The sequence below is a fragment of the Podarcis erhardii genome (genome assembly GCF_964252035.2).
Source record: "Podarcis erhardii genome assembly, chromosome: 4".
Lineage (NCBI taxonomy): Eukaryota > Metazoa > Chordata > Lepidosauria > Squamata > Lacertidae > Podarcis > Podarcis erhardii.
In genome coordinates this window covers 94,784,372-94,800,314 of record NC_138508.1, presented here as the reverse complement: position 1 = coordinate 94,800,314, position 15,943 = coordinate 94,784,372, and the positions used below count along the sequence as shown (strand labels likewise).

General features: G+C 43.9%; 1 protein-coding gene and 1 long non-coding RNA gene across 3 annotated transcripts in view; both read right to left on the bottom strand.

Annotated features, from left to right (window-relative positions):
• GPC6 (glypican 6) overlaps window positions 1-15,943 on the bottom strand; it is a 785,665-nt gene that overhangs the window by 298,162 nt on the left and 471,560 nt on the right. The window lies entirely within an intron of this gene.
• Window positions 2,593-3,246, bottom strand: LOC309339683. Its single transcript, XR_014155532.1, has 2 exons — window positions 3,009-3,246; window positions 2,593-2,732 (listed from the first exon to the last, which is right to left on the bottom strand). It is a non-coding gene; the product is annotated as an uncharacterized lncRNA (long non-coding RNA).

Here is a 15,943-nt window from a genome sequence, read left to right as displayed (position 1 = left end):
AAAAAGGTCTGTCTGTCCATATGATGGGCACACTGTTTCAGATTCACTGTACTTTTAACTACCTCATACATATATAGTTTAGCAGGCAAAGTCAGCACTGCCCATATATATTTTTTATCTTCTTACAATGTCAATAACCAAATGTGGGATGGTATGCTCCCCCCCCCCCGAGACACACAAAAGAAGAAAATAAATAAATATTATGGTAATGTGCCGTCTGTTCAGGAAAGGATATGATTACAGGGGTTCTGGGGGATCGTTCGTGTTCCCCATGTATAATCTGAATTACTACCTGAATGGGTTGCTCTATTTGTAGAACATTAAATAATTTATTTAGGAAGCACAGTAATAGAGAATAGCGGCGAATCCCTAGAGGTGGGTGAATAATACATTAAAAATATTTTTATTCTGTTGGTGTGTGCACACGTGTGTGTCCTTGTTTACTGGATTTCATACTGAGTAGCTAGATATGAGTCTGCAAAGTACATCTTTCCATTTTACTACAACTAAACAAATAAAAGCCACTGCCATGTATAAGTGGCGAGATTATGCCACTTCAGTTTCTGCATTACAAAAAAAGAGTCCTTAATGAAAAGGTTGCCTCTAGTATACCTCATCCTTGGAAAGTATCTAAAGAAAAAATAACCAAGCTCAAGCATAGAGAAACTTTTCAGAGCATCTGCTATAAACTATTGAAGGAAACGCTCTGGTAGGATTAAATAACTACCCAAACGGCAACCATGTTGAATGCTATGTGCCTCAGGTCAAAAAAAGTTCAAGAAGTCACCAGATTTCAATGCTTCAGGGCATAAATTGATTGCTTTCTAGAATACCAAAGTATATATTTTTTTCACATCTAGGTATACAGCAGCGCAGAACTGAACAGATATATCAGATTGGCTTTGAAACACTGCCTATAGGCTAAAGAAGGGAAATGTCTGGCAGATTTCAGCTGCAGTCCTATACACACTTACCTAGAAGTAAGACCCACTGAACTCAAAGGGGCTTACCTCTAAGTAGACCAGTGGAGGCAAATGGGATATTTATAGCAGCAGATGGCATGGTGACGCTCATCTGTTTTCGTTCCGTCTGCACTGCTGATACATACTGAGAGGGAGATGGGGAAGCTGGTATGATACAAATGTGCTGGCAGAAGTGATGGAGGTCAAGTAAATAGTGCCTTTCTTTAAGTATTAAAATGGTTAAGGATTCAGGAGACTTTAAAAGGCAGGGAAAGAAAAACCCTGCTGTTTCGAAACCACCGACAGAGTGAGGGACCAAAGCGAGACACCCAGCTACCTTTCAATATCTATCACCGCAGGGCACATACAGGTGTTTTCATTTGTTGCATTACGTGTAGCTAAATATGTATTATTGGGTCTATTAGAAGTCCAGTGTGGATATGATTTGTAATAACAAGGCACAGGTGTTCTTTTTAAATTCCCACCCCACTCGTTGCTTGACAACATGTTTCACTTCAGCTGTTTTTTGTTATGGCTGCAGGCAGCCAACTGCTAGGAAGTCAGCATAACAAGTGTTCCCTCAGATTTTAGGCTTCAAAAAGCCAGCGGAGGAAAGTGAAGGTGAAGATATTGCACCCCTTACATAACAAAGAAATAATTACTTACAATCTGTTCCCTCCTTTCTTTGCATGTTATGAAGGCAGCAAACTGACTGCGCAACAAGACAAGCACACTTGCCAGTTTTACCACTTTCCCCGATAAACTGCGAGACTTAACTGCATAAATGAGAGACGCATTCGGTGAACTCCCCTGATTTGATCTCAGTTTTGGGTCAAAGCTTGATACAGGAAAGATCATTTCAACGAGAATAACACTAGTATTATATTAGCGGAGCAGACACAATCTTTCCCTCTGGCCAAGTGCTCTGGGAGTAGCGCTGACAAAAGGAGATTGGTACAATTGACTTAGATTTACAATGGGCTACACAAGATACTACCAGGAGTTATGGATAGCTGGGGTTTGAATAATAGGTGTTCTACTTGCTAAGTTACCCCATCAGTCATAACAAAGAAAGAGAAAGAGAGAGGGAGAGGGGGAGAGATTGCCATCATATCGCTGTATCAATTCTCATTTATTTACTTCTTTGTGCCAACTAAGCAAGCCAGCACACACTAAGAAGGTTAAATTTCCACAGAAACCTGCCTGATAACAGAACAAAAAATGACCTGTGTTTCTTCTTTATGTTGGCTGAAACCGACGAGACAAAAAGATCAGGAGCTGTCATGGGATTGGGAAATGAGCTTTCACCATTATTCATTACTTGCTTGTCAGCAAGTCAAAGATGCTTCTGGAATCCTGCAGGGGAAGAGCAACTGTGGGGCAGAGGAGGGGATCTGGTGGAAAAACAAGAGGGGGGGTGCGATTTGCAGTGGAGAATTGAAAAGTGGGGAAAGAAAAAGTGGGGGGCTCTGTGTGCCTGTGCACCTACAAAGCTTTTGTTATGGGTGCTCGGCACCCTCACCACATGTGGCGATCACACAGGGTCCGTCTATTGATCCCTGTGCCACCACTTTATTTCTCCTTGCCACCACCCAGGCCCTACCTGGTACAATACTGAGTCCAGTCAGGGTTAAATTGGAACATAAACTTCTGTTTATTTATTGCAGTTTAACAAGCATGTGGTTTCATAAACGGTATCGGTCCATTACAATCATGGGGTGCCTATCCAGACCTATAACTTCCGCTACCTGCTCTCACTCACTAAAACACCTCTCAGATATTTACCGTATTTTTCGCTCTATAAAATGCACCAGACCATAAGACACACCCAGTTTTTGGAGGAGGAAAACAAGAAAAAAAGTATTCTGAATCCCAGAAGCCAGAACAGCAAGAGCGATCGCTGTGCAGCGAAAGCAGCGATCCCTCTTGCTGTTCTGGCTTCTGGGATAGCTGCGCAGCCTGCACTCTCTCCATAAGATGCACACACATTTCCCCTTACTTTATAGGAGGGAAAAAGTGAGTCTTATAGAGCAAAAAATATGGTACTTGTCTTCCTAGCTCCTAACTGTTCCTGTCTCAGCTTATTTCACTACACTAACTCAACCTCCCCACAGGCTCTATCCCAATTCACTCCCACTCCAACCAACCACCCAACTCCCAACGAACTCCTCCCTTCGCCCCTCCCAGAGCTGGTTTTATAGTCCCTCTGACTCCACCCCCTGGGTTCTGATTGGGTAACCTGTTTAACTATTTCACCTCCAGCACTCTCATATGTTAACGTCACCCCACAGGGCCCCCTTGCAATTTCTGAGGTCTTGCACGGCCTCGGAGATGCTTTCTGAAGCCTTCTGAGACCTCAGAACCTGATGTCTGAGACCTCGTGGGAGGTCAAAAACCATCTACAAGGCCTCACAAGGCCTCAGACAAACTTTTCAAGGTCTCACGAGGTCTCAGAACCTGACTTCTGTTGCTACCCTAAGTCAGGTTCCAAGGCCGGGAGTGGGGGGGGGGGAGTGTGTGATGTCATGACCCATAAACTAGGGCCCAAGTTGGATCCTTTGGTGCCCCAACACTCCCCTGGTCCTTTTTCCTCCACCAATTACATATCAACGCATCCTAGCAAATTCGATAGGACCCATACTATGATTTCCAAGTCAAGGGCCAACTTGAAAGACAACGATTTGTTCTGAAATAATAAAAGGTTTTTGTTTTTTTAAGGACTTTATACGTTTCAGCTTTCAAATCAAATCAGAAAGCAGGATCGAATCAGAAACTGGGGTGGCTTCTCTCAATCAGGGACATCCCTGAAAACAGGAACACTTGGAAGGTCTGCTGTGGGCAGGACTATTTTTTCACCTGGGTGGCTTCCAACAAAGATGAAAAATACATGAAAATGCCACACAATAAAAACTTCCCTAAACAGGGCTGCCTTCAGATGTCTTCTAAATGTTAGGTAGTAGTTTATCTCTTTGACATCTGATGGGAGGGCATTCCACAGGGTGGGAGCCACTACCGAGAAGGCCCTCTGCCTGGTTCCCTTTGGTTCCCTGCCATTGCTTCTCACAATGAGGGAACTGCCAGAAGGCCCTCAGCGCTGCACTTCAGTGTCTGGGCAGAATGATGTGGGTGGAGATGCTCCTTCAGGTATACTGAGAAGAAGGGATGTGTTCGTGGTGGGTTCCGGCACCTCTTTTTCTAGAAAAATAGCACTGATTGTGGGTATATGTGAAATTGCATATCATGGGGAACCCCATCTAAAAAGCCTATGGATACACTCTGAACCTGTGGAAACCCTCTAAAAAACCCTTAAAGAACCTTACAAACTTCCTTTCTCACACTCCAACTCTCCACAAAGGCTCAGAGGATTGCAGTTGCAAAGGCTTCTGGGATTGCTAGGCATTTTCCTGCATTTGGGGGGTCATTTTTCCCCTTTTTGGAATTTAAACCAATTTATTTAATTCTGGCATATACGCGTCTGTGCGCAAGTAGGGAGTTTTGAAGCAGTGCTGCTGGGCATGTTGGTTTGTGTGTGCATGAAGCAGGCATGAAGAGAATCTACATGTGTTATTTAATTCCAAGTCAAATAATGAAATAAAAAATAGCATTTGAGTCCATGTGACTTTTTGTTTTAATTGAAAAAGCGTGTTCTCCTTCATGGAGAGCACGTGTTGCGGTGGGGGCTGACAGGGCACTCCAAAGTTGTGGGGTGGGCTAATTGATCGTTGGCCACTGATGTGATTGGGCTTCCCTTGTTGTTGGGAAGAAGTTAATGTTGCCATTTGTTGATTGACAGCCAGAAATACTAAAACTCCCTGCACGAGGCGTAGAGCTTCCTCTTTTCGCCCGTGCATTGGATTGCCCGTCCCCCCCTCCCTAGAATTAGGGTTGTTCGCTTTGACCTTGCTATGCCTGTCATGGGGTCGTCTGCTTTTGGGGCACGGACCCGGTAGGAATTCTGTCCATCTGGCTGATTGGCTGGGGCCATTTGGTTTTTGCCTACTGCGTAGCAAATCGTCACAACTTGTAAGGTTGCGGTTAGGCATTGGTTTATGGTTTGGTTGGTTGAGGGGCATGGATTGGCTCTGCCTGTCCCTCTAACACTGCTGCTGCAAGGGATTCCGTTAAAGGAATACAGGGGCTCACTATTGCTTTTGTCCACCCTGTCAAGGGGGCTCGGGCCATGCAAGAGCCCCTGATTGCATTTGGGGAGGGCTGAGGGCAGCTTCCCTGCTCCGTCGCTACCCCCAAGTGTATTTCCCTTTTCTGACTTTTGCAGGCGTGCGGAATGTCAGTCTGTCCCCCATGGGGGGGCAGATAGTCGCAACCAATGCCTAAGCAACCACTCACATTTTTGTATTTTAATAAAGTTGTGGCCAAAATTATGCCAAAAACCTTAAACAAAATTTCTGTGTGATGTGTGAGTTATTGGGGTGGCCCTGGGGACCTCGACACGGAAGTTGGTTTGGAAAGGTGGAAAGCACCACGAGAAGGATAGAGTGCTTCCTTTTTATCCCTTTTTGCTGCACCTCTTTGTCAGGGAACTGCCATCGGAGCCAGAGGGAGAGGGAGGGCTCCAGAGGGATTCCGGAGAGTGTACCGGGAGGGAGAGAAGCAGCCCATCTTCTGGGGAAGGAAATCAGCTTAACGCTAGTGGAGAAGGGGGGCAGATGTGGGAATCGGCGAGGTGGCTCCATGACTCCTTGCCAGAGACCAGCGGGGAGAGCACGGGTCCTCCGCTGCCCACACCCTCCCTGCGCAGAAGGCTTCTGCGCAGGGAGAGTAGGCGGAGACTAGGCGTCAAAGAGCTTCTTTGCTGGAAGAAGTTCAAGAAACGCCTTCTGATGGATTCTGCCAGCGATTGAGACAGCCACAGGTGAGTGGCTGTCCGGACAGAAAGGGTTCACCCAGGTAACTCAGCCAAGCGTGGTGCCGATTTACGCACGAGCAACCCCTAGAACCATTACACTCTTCTCCAATTCCACCCTCTCTATGGCAGCTTTCCCCCTGCGGGGTCCAAAAGCACATTTGCCCGTTGTCAAATAGTTCACCAGCATTTATTTGTTGTCAAATACTTCCCCAGCCTTTGTATGACTTATGGTTCTGTTAATAGAAACATTGTTAAAATAATGGTCAGGAATGATTTATTCCTTTCTTAAAGCTTTCCCATGTCCAGGTTTCTTTTGTAATAGATAAATAAAGTTTTAAACTAGGGGGGGAAATATATATCCTGCAAAGGGTATGGCTTGATAAATAAGTTTGATACCCACTATGGTTTGTATGGGAAGCTCTTTTGTTATAGATTAGATGGTGAAAAGGGCTTTTAAAAGGATAGGCAAAATGCACCCTTCATTTTAGAAGGAATAACTCTAAAGGCAAGGTGAACAAGTTGGTTTTTGTAATAAATATTATATATTGCGTGTACATAGTGCTGAGTGCATTGTATGAAATGGCAATGGGAGCGATTGCGCCTGACTATTCCCAGCTACAAATCACAGCTTTGCACACTCAGGAGAAGCTCTTTTCCAGGCAGTGCAAAGCTGTCATTTACAGCCAGAGATTGTGGAGCCTTGCAGGCCCCGTGACCCTTTGCAGTAAATAGAAGCCTCCATTATCCCTGGCCTCAAATGACAGGATCAGTGCTGGTGGAGGCTTCCTGGGGCCATATGAAGCCGTCATTTGCAAAAGTTTAACAGGGATGGACTTCAGCAATTGATGAGATTGTGGCAGGAAAGGGGAAGTGCAATTGGGTGGGCTTTCAAACTCAGATTGCCTTGTACATTAGCCAAGCCATTTCCCAACTTTCTAAATAATAATAATAATAATAATAATAATAATAATAATAATAATAATAATTTATTTATACCCCACCCATCTGGCTGGGTTTCCCCAGCCACTCTGGGTGGCTTCCAATACTCCCCATAACCAGCCTCTAATTATCTCGTGCAGGCTGGATAGATGGTATTGTCGGCCATCTTCCAAGGCACCCCTAGTGGCCCCCTCCAATAGAATATTAATATTAAAAATACTATAAAACATCAAACATTAAAAACTTCCCTAAACAGGGCTGCCTTCATATGCCTTCTAAAGGTCAGATAATTGTTAATTTCCTTGACATCTGATGAGAGGGAATTCCACAGGGCAGGCACCACCACTGAGAAGGCCTCTGCCTGGTTCCCTGTAACCTCACTTCTCACAGGGATGGAATCGCCAGAAGACCCTCGGAGCTGGACCTCAGTGTCTGGGCTGAATGATGGGGGTGGAGACGCTCCTTCAGGTATACTGGGCTGAGGCCGTTTAGGGCTTTAAAGGTCAGCACCAACACTTTGAATTGTGCTCAGAAACATACATTTCTGGGAAACTGATCCCCTTATTCCAGAGGTAGTCTGATGGGTTGCTCAGCCATCTTAAGGTAAAAAGTTTGCCATCTCCTGAGCTAAGAAAAGAGTTTTAAAATAGAACATAGGCTTATTAAGCATATACTATTGCATGTCAAGGTCCCCAAGACACCCCCCCCCAATAAAACACAAGTGACACATGATTTTAGTTTAAGGTTTTGGGCATAATTTTGGCCACAACTTTATTAAAATTACAAGCAATGTGAGTGGTTGCTTAGGCATTGGTTGCGACTACCTGACCCCACATGGGGACAGACTGACATTTGCACGCCCACAAAGTCAGAAAGGGAAAACATTTTGGATAGAGAGATGGAATTGGGTACCATGCCTCACCTCTCCCCAAATGCTCCTAGGGGCTCTTGCGTGGCCCTAGCCCCTTGACAGGGGTTCGGACAAAAGTATGGCGAGCCCCTGGGTTCCTTTAACAGAAAACCCTTGCAGCAGCAGCATTTTGGAGAGGCAGGCACAGCCAATCCATACCCCTCCACCAACCAATTCCTAAACCAATGCCTGACCGCAACCTTACAAGTTGTGACGATTTGCTACGCAGTAGGCAAAAACCAAATCGCACCAGCCAATCAGCCAAATGGACAAAATTCCTACCGGGCCCCTGCCCCAAAAGCAGACGACCCCATGACAGGCATAGCAAGGTGAAGCGAACAACCTGAAAATAGGGACGGGAGGGCAGGTGATCTGATGCGTGCAGTGAAAAGAGGAAGCTCAACTCTGCGCACAGGGTATTTAAAGACTATGGCTATTTCAATCATGAAATGGCAACATATAAATCTCCCCAGCAACAGGAAGCTCAATGATAATGGTGGCCAAACTCTTTTCCCACCCAGCAACAATGGGTGTCTTTCTAGCCCCCACCGCAACATGTGCTCTCCACGAAGGAGAACACGCTTTGTTTCATAGACAACCTCCCTTGCCTGCCGCATCTCACCCGGTCTGTGGCGCTGAAGTTCATGCATTTTCATCAGGTCTGGGTCAGACTGCCTTTTGCCTCTTTTTTCTCTCTTTTTTCTTCTTCCCTCTCTCCACGTTGCCAAGAAATATTGCTATCTGAGAGAGAGGCCAAGGAAATGCACATTTGAGATGGTTGTGCAAAAAGCAAAGTAGCAATCCTGTTACTATGGCTCTGAGGAGAAGGCCAAATATCACACACACTGCTCTGAGAAAGGAGGATTATAAATTCCTTCAGCTGCCTTGGAATAAGCTCTCCAGTGTTACATTTTTCAATCGCTTCAGCCACAGCTGTAAGTAGGAACTTCCCCATTTGTAACAGACCATCCTAAAGCAAAGCTCCCAAGCTTTTGATTTGTTTCACTTGTAAATAAAAGGTCACATGTAGTATATGGAGGCGATTCAGGAATCGCGGCTTCCAGGGGAACCGTCATGGCTAAAAGCATAAATATCTGTTCCGCCCCTTTAAATAGGGACAAGAGGGGGCATAAATCTGTAGAAAAGCTGGTGAATACCAATGAGACAAAAGTGCATCTAATGCATCAGTTGGTCGAATATGAATAGTGTTGCTCACAGTTCATTCACAGCTTTGAAACTGCTGAACAATAATAGAATTTTTGAGAGATGTCAAGTCTCCCCTCCTCCTCGAAGCAATGTGATATGTGGCCTTGCTTTGGAGCCATGTGACAGCATTGCTTATGCTTTAGCACGACTGGCTTCCAGCATATTTCACTGCATCCATAATTCAGTTTCCAGGCTGCAATATACCTGACCCTGAAAACAAGCTGAAATGTGGCTGAGAATGTGTGGTCCAAGCAGTCCTATGTTTCCATCTTCCTTGATTCCTGTGTCTATTATTATTATTATTATTATTATTATTATTATTATTATTATTACCATCAGCATCATCCCACCCAGTGCTGGATTTATGTACAGTGGTACCTCGGGTTAAGTACTTAATTCGTTCCGGAGGTCCATACTTAACCTGAAACTGTTCTTAACCTGAAGCACCACTTTAGCTAATGGGGCCTCCTGCTGCCGCCGCGCCACCGGAGCACAATTTCTGTTCTCATCCTGAAGCAAAGTTCTTAACCTGAAGCACTATTTCTAGGTTAGCGGAGTCTGTAACCTGAAGCGTATGTAACCTGAAGCATATGTAACCCGAGGTACCACTGTATAAGCTAAATAAGCTATAGCTTAGAGCCCCACTCTCTTGGTGCCCCCCAAAAATTTAAAGGAAAAAAACCCTGGATGTACATTTCCAAAATATAAGACAAAGAAACAAATAAAATAAAACTTTTGTTATTGCCAAATGCCAATGTGTTTGCATTATTAAGTTTGTTATGAATACAAAATCGTTTTAAGTTAGAGCTTAATAATTATTTCACTATTAATAAACTTCTTAATTGTATTTCAGTTCAACAATTACTTTGATAAAATACATATTTTGTTATGTGCAAGTGGCTTTAGATACCTATTAGGTCCATAAATTACCATATACCATATATTCAACACAAAAAACAGTGACAATTTGTTGTTGACAATGGACAGCTGGACATATAAAGGGCCCCTTCAGTAGCTTAGGGCCTCGTTAAACCTAAATCCGGCCCTGATCCCACCACTCACTCCAAGGTGGGTTACAATGCTAAAGCACTATATTAAAAACAATTTGGATTCACAGAAATAAGACCGGTCCTAAAAATATATATAGGCATCCCCCCTTTTACACGTGATCCACTTGTGTGCAGCCGTGCATATGCACGGTGCCAGTAAATAAATATATAGAGTCAAACCAGGAAATGGTGCGAGAATGCTCAGAAGGAGACCCTCCACAATGTCCAAGGAGGACTTCAGTGAGGGAGGAGGAAGCCTCAAAGAGTGCAGAGGTGTGCAGATCTTTGTTTCATCTCCTCAGCCTCTTTGCATAGCAGCTGTCAGGAGTCCAGGTTCACAGCTTGATAACACAGTAAGCGTAGATAATTAAAAAGGAGGATTTATTGCAAAAACAGACAGATGGCTCCGGACGGCTCTAATAAAGCCTATGACATCATTACTCAAGATGACTCTTCTGAAGACACCTTCCGGTGTCAACAGAAGATATTGAACTTACAACCCTTACGTCTCTTATTCTGCTTCCTACCTAGCAACCCTCCCATTCGCCGACTCTTCGGACTTAGTGGATCACCTCCAACCTCTTCCCATTCTGAGAGGCTGTCTCTGAGTTTGTTCGCGCCCATTTGAGCTTCCGGCGAGCTGTGGCTGTGTTCTAGCCTGCTCTCAGCCACTTCCTTATCAGCCTGCCCGTCAAGGTCAGGAAGAGCTGAAGTCTGCAGCTGCCAGCTCTCCCCTGCCTGACTAACATCAAAGTTGTTCTGTTCCTGGCTCTTTCTGCAGTTGGCTGCAAACCTTTGCTTGGAGCTGGCTCATTCTTGACACCAGCATCCTCCAGCCTGTACCTGGCCCCAGAGCTTCAACTCTAGTAGAAAGGGGGTAGAAAGTGCAGTTTTAATCACCATCAGAATTGGTAGAGTACAGTTACGTAAACTTCAGTAAAGTCTAAAATGCATGAGCTTCTGTTTAGAAGATATTGATTCCCCCCCCCCCCCAGGATAATGAATATTCACAGGTTTGTATCTTGGCAAGTTGGCAAATGATTCCCAGTTAATAATTACTGACTTTTACCCTTCTGCATTTAAGCAATCATTCTCCTTGTAATGATTTCCACTAACACATTCACATTTATTGACTAATGTTTGTTTGGGCTGTGTCATCATAACCATGACATATTTTTCATCTTATAGATTAAGTGCCATCTTTACTGAAACTGTGCCATGTTGTATATTTTCTGTTTGCTTCATTAGCAAGGCAAGGTTGGCCAAACAGAGATTTAAGTTGGTTGCTTTCCCAACCACACAAAGGAGATAGTCCCAACCAAGGGAGCTTTCTTTTTTTATTATTATTAGTGGGAAACTGAACTGTGTGTGTTCAGTGGACAAAGCCTTTGCCTAAGAGCCTGGCAGTTTCATTGACCTCGAAAAGATGAAACAAAATCTTGTTCTAATCACAGGCACAGCCCACAGCCCACAATAGTGTAATGGTGACCGAGGGTATATATACACAATAGCACCCCAGGATACATGATTCCTTCCCATGACTTTAATCGAGATAAAGTGTGCCAAACAAGGCTAACTGCCACCTACAGTAGATAGAGCCATTTTGTACAAAAGAAGAATCATAGGGAATTTAACCGTACTTGCCTTTCCCCTCTTGTCAAGGGAGAAAATGATAAATAGGGCAAGGGGTTATGGCTCACACTTCTTCAACAGGAAAAATAGTATCTCGAGGTTAAACAAAATCACTTTTTTCTTTTAGTTATAGGACCAGATGGCAACAGGCCTCCTCCACTCTCCACCTGTCTCTTCTTATCCACGTTCATTGCAGAAATGGTATAAACACATACACTCCAACATTTCTCCGATGAAAGTACGGATGTCCTCTTCCATTATTATTATTATTATTATTATTATTATTATTGTTATTATTATTTCATCTTATTGGGTTGCCCCAGCCACTCTGAGTGGCTCCCAACATATATACAAACACAGGGCTATACAGGGCTGCCTTCAGATGCCTTCTAAAGGCTGCATAGTTAGTTACTTGTCTCCTTAGCTTGGGAATCGCACAACTCCATATTGACCAACATTTCTCCAACGAAAATAGGGATGTCCTAAGGAAAAGTGGAAGGGACGTGGGTGGTGCTGTGGGTTAAACCACAGAGCCTAGGACTTGCCAATCAGAAGGTCGGCGGTTCGAATCCCCGCAACGGGGTGAGCTCCTGCCAACTTAGCAGTTCGAAAGCACGTCAAAGTGCAAGTAGATAAATAAGTACTGCTCCGGCGGGAAGGTAAACGGTGTTTCTGTGCGCTGCTCTGGTTCGCCAGAAGCGGCTTAGTCATGCTGGCCACACGACCCAGAAGCTGTACGCCGGCTCCCTTGGCCAATAAAGCCAGATGAGCGCCGCAACCCCAGAGTCGGCTACGACACGACCTAATGGTCAGGGGTCCCTTTACCTTTAAGGAAAAGTGGGACATTCCAAGATCAATTCAGAAACCGGGATGGCTTCTGTAAATCTGGGACTGTCCCTGAAAAATAGAGACACTTGGTCAATGCTATCTATACCGACTGGCAATGGTTCTCCAGGAATTCAGGCACGGGAAATTCCCAGCCATATCTGGATATATCCAGGATTGAAGCTCGGACCTTGAGCTATAGCCTTCCTTAATGAAGCTGACTGTGCACACAGAATGGCTGCAGTCATTGCTTTCTAAAATAAGATATGGAACAGCTCAAGACAATGTAGAAACCATGCCCTCTTATTTTAATACTCTGTCACCTTACATGTATGGGGGTGGGGTGGCTGTGATGAGTAAATCTGCCCAGGCCTGAGAGAATTTCTGTCATAATCATCACTTTATTTATTTTGTTATTTGTTTTAAAATGCATTTCTCACTTTCCTTAGAAAAGAACTCAGAACTGTTTCTGAAAATTGGGGAAGGTAAATATCAATAATTTTCAAAAAAGCTGATAGGAAACTAAGCAAATTAGAGTGGTCAGGGCAACCCAGCCAGGTGGGAGGGATATAAATACAGTGGTACCTCTGGTTACGTGCTTAATTCGTTCCGGAGGTCTGTTCTTAACCTGAAAGTGTTCTTAACCTGAAGCACCACTTTAGCTAATGGGGCCTCCCACTGCTCCCGCACCGCCGCCACACGATTTCTGTTCTCATCCTGACGCAAAGTTCTTAACCCGCGATACTATTTCTGGGTTAGTGGAGTCTGTAACCTGAAGCGTATGTAACCCAAGGTACCACTGTAATAATATTTTTATTTTTATTTTTATTTTTATTTTTATTTTTATTTTTATTTTTATTTTTATTTTTATTTTTATTTTTATTTTATTTTGGCAGCCAAAAACAAATGTCCAGTGGGCAAACACAACAAGGCAATAAGCAAAGCAGTAATAATAGAAGATTGAGAACTAGGCAGAACAGCAGCCACAGAAAGAGGCAGCATGAGTTTCAAGGCTGTGTTGACTGAAGACAAGCTTCAAGTTATGCACTGACTTGCTATTAAAATCATAGCTACTATGCACAGTGAGACCGTGTCGCCTAGTGGTTAAGCACTAGTCAGAAGATCCCAGCTGAACCAAGAGCTAACTGAGGAGCCTTGAGCAAGTCATTGTCTTTCAGCCTCATTGCCGCACCCACATGGCTGATTGCACTTGGGCACGGTTTTCATAACTTTTAACCATTCTGTGGAACCAATCCTCCTTCCTTGGCCACCCCATTGTCTCTCAAGTCCTGGTTCTCTGTCTTTTCCCTTCATCAGTTGTGTGGCAGCCCTGCAGGAAGCCCTGATCACTCCACAGTAAGGGTGGATGGCAGGACCAAGAAGGGAACAGGCAAAGAAGAAGAAGTTGCAGCTGCTATTGAGTGCAAAGTGGCAACTCAACTTGTTTGTTGCCATATTTTGCTGGTTTTGCTGCAGCTGACTAACACAGCTATCACTCTGGAAGACTGTATGCTGAGATAATTTCCTTATTCATAGGTTTATCCTCATTTAATATCAGTGGGAGGGAGTTTGAGATAGGAGGAATTGCTCTTGATGGATGCTTTTCAGTTTCAGTGAAGCGTGGTCTCATCCATATGGAGAAAACAGAATGCAGTGACAGACATTCAGCTTGTCGGCTTGTCACTCATTCAGCAGAAGGAAAAATTCACAGAAGCATAGATTCGTAGAACTGCAGAGTTAGAAGGGACTATGGGGGTTATGTAGTCCAATCCCCTGAAATGCAGGAACCACAACCCTGAGATTAAGAGTCTTATGCTCTATTGACTGAGCTATCAGCAATCAGTCATTTCACAATCATAGCAATGGTTCTTTTTGGGGAAAGGAGTAACACTTTAGAGGTGTTTAACACAAAAACTTCTGGTTCCATTCAGTACGTGTTGCACACTTTGGATGGGGGTTAGTGTGTCTGCAAATTTTATCCACTTCTGCAATTATACACACACACACACACACACACACACACACACACACACACACAGTGGTGCCTCGCAAGACGAAAAGAATCCGTTCCGCGAGTCTCTTCGTCTAGCGGTTTTTTTGTCTTGCGAAGCAAGCCCATTGACGGCTTAGCGGATTAGCGCTATTAGCGGTTTAGTGGCTTTTAGCAGCTTATCGGATAAGCGGATAAGCGGCTTAGCGGCTTAGAAAAAGGGGGGGGGGAAACCCTGCAGGAACTCGCAAGACATTTTCGTCTTGCGAAGCAAGCCCATAGGAAATTCGTTTTGCAAAGCACCTCCAAAATGGAAAACTCTTTCGTCTAGCGAGTTTTCCGTCTTGCGAGGCATTCGTCTTGCGGGGCACCACTGTATATACATACATATATATCGTGTGTTGTTGTTTATAGTATTGCAATTTCTTGCTTACCCTTCACAATAAGCCCCAGGGCAGCTTACAACAATTTGAAAATACAATATGAAAATCAGTTTAAAACATTTCAAATCAGAAGAAAGGTGTTGGTTCTAAAGCATATATCTCAGCTGTAAAAGGCCAAGGTGGATCTTCAGCATGCTATGAAAGCTATATAATGAATGTACTGGATCCACTTACATGGGGAAGGCATTCCACAGAGAACCTTCTTCCAAGCCACCCCCTTCAAATTTTTGAGGGAGGTTGAACTACCAAGAACTCCCCCCCCCCCCGCCGCCCCACTGATCTTAACGTCTGGGAGGGTTTGTAGGGAATGGAGGCAGTATTTCAAATGTTTGGGACCTAAGTTATGTAGGGATTTGAACAGTCATGTGAGCACCTTGAATTGTGCTTGGACCTAAACGGAAACCCAGTCATTAATCTGGCTGCTGCATTTTGAACTTGCTGAAGTTTCCTGGTTATGATGTTGCTTGCCATTTTTTTTGTTTTAAAAATTTGCCATTGAAATACTATACGGTATTACTGTGTTCTAAACTGCCCTGGCAGGGTAGACACTCTAAAAGGAGGGTTCTTTTTTATTACTAAATAAATAAATAACCACAATTAGGGAAGGGGACTTTACAGTCACGGGAAGTCTGTTGATTATTAATAATTTTCTATAAATTATGCTGATTTCCCCCATAAAATGCCCACCATTGTGATGGACGTGTATACCTGAGAGGGCTTGCATATCACAAGGATCCCTGGCAATTTATAGCTTTGAACACACTGCTGACATAGGTTTGCACAAGCATCTGATTTTACAATTCTTATTCACCGTATTAAAGTTTAATCAGATCTGCAAATCCTAACCTTCAAGAGGAAGTCTACAATTGTTACAGTATCTGACACCTATCTGAGGCTAGCAAACTCATTTTGAATTAATTGCTTTGCCCTTGTGTGTATTTATATTAGATCTTACGCATTCAGACCTATTGCATACAAGTCCAATTTGCCGGAGGAAAAAAAAAATACATAAAGACCAAATTTGCATAAGCATTGGATACAAATGGGATTAGCATACAGACTACAAGACATGCATTCAAAAACAGTCAACTGTGTTTTTGTGATCTTAAGCTGTCAGCAA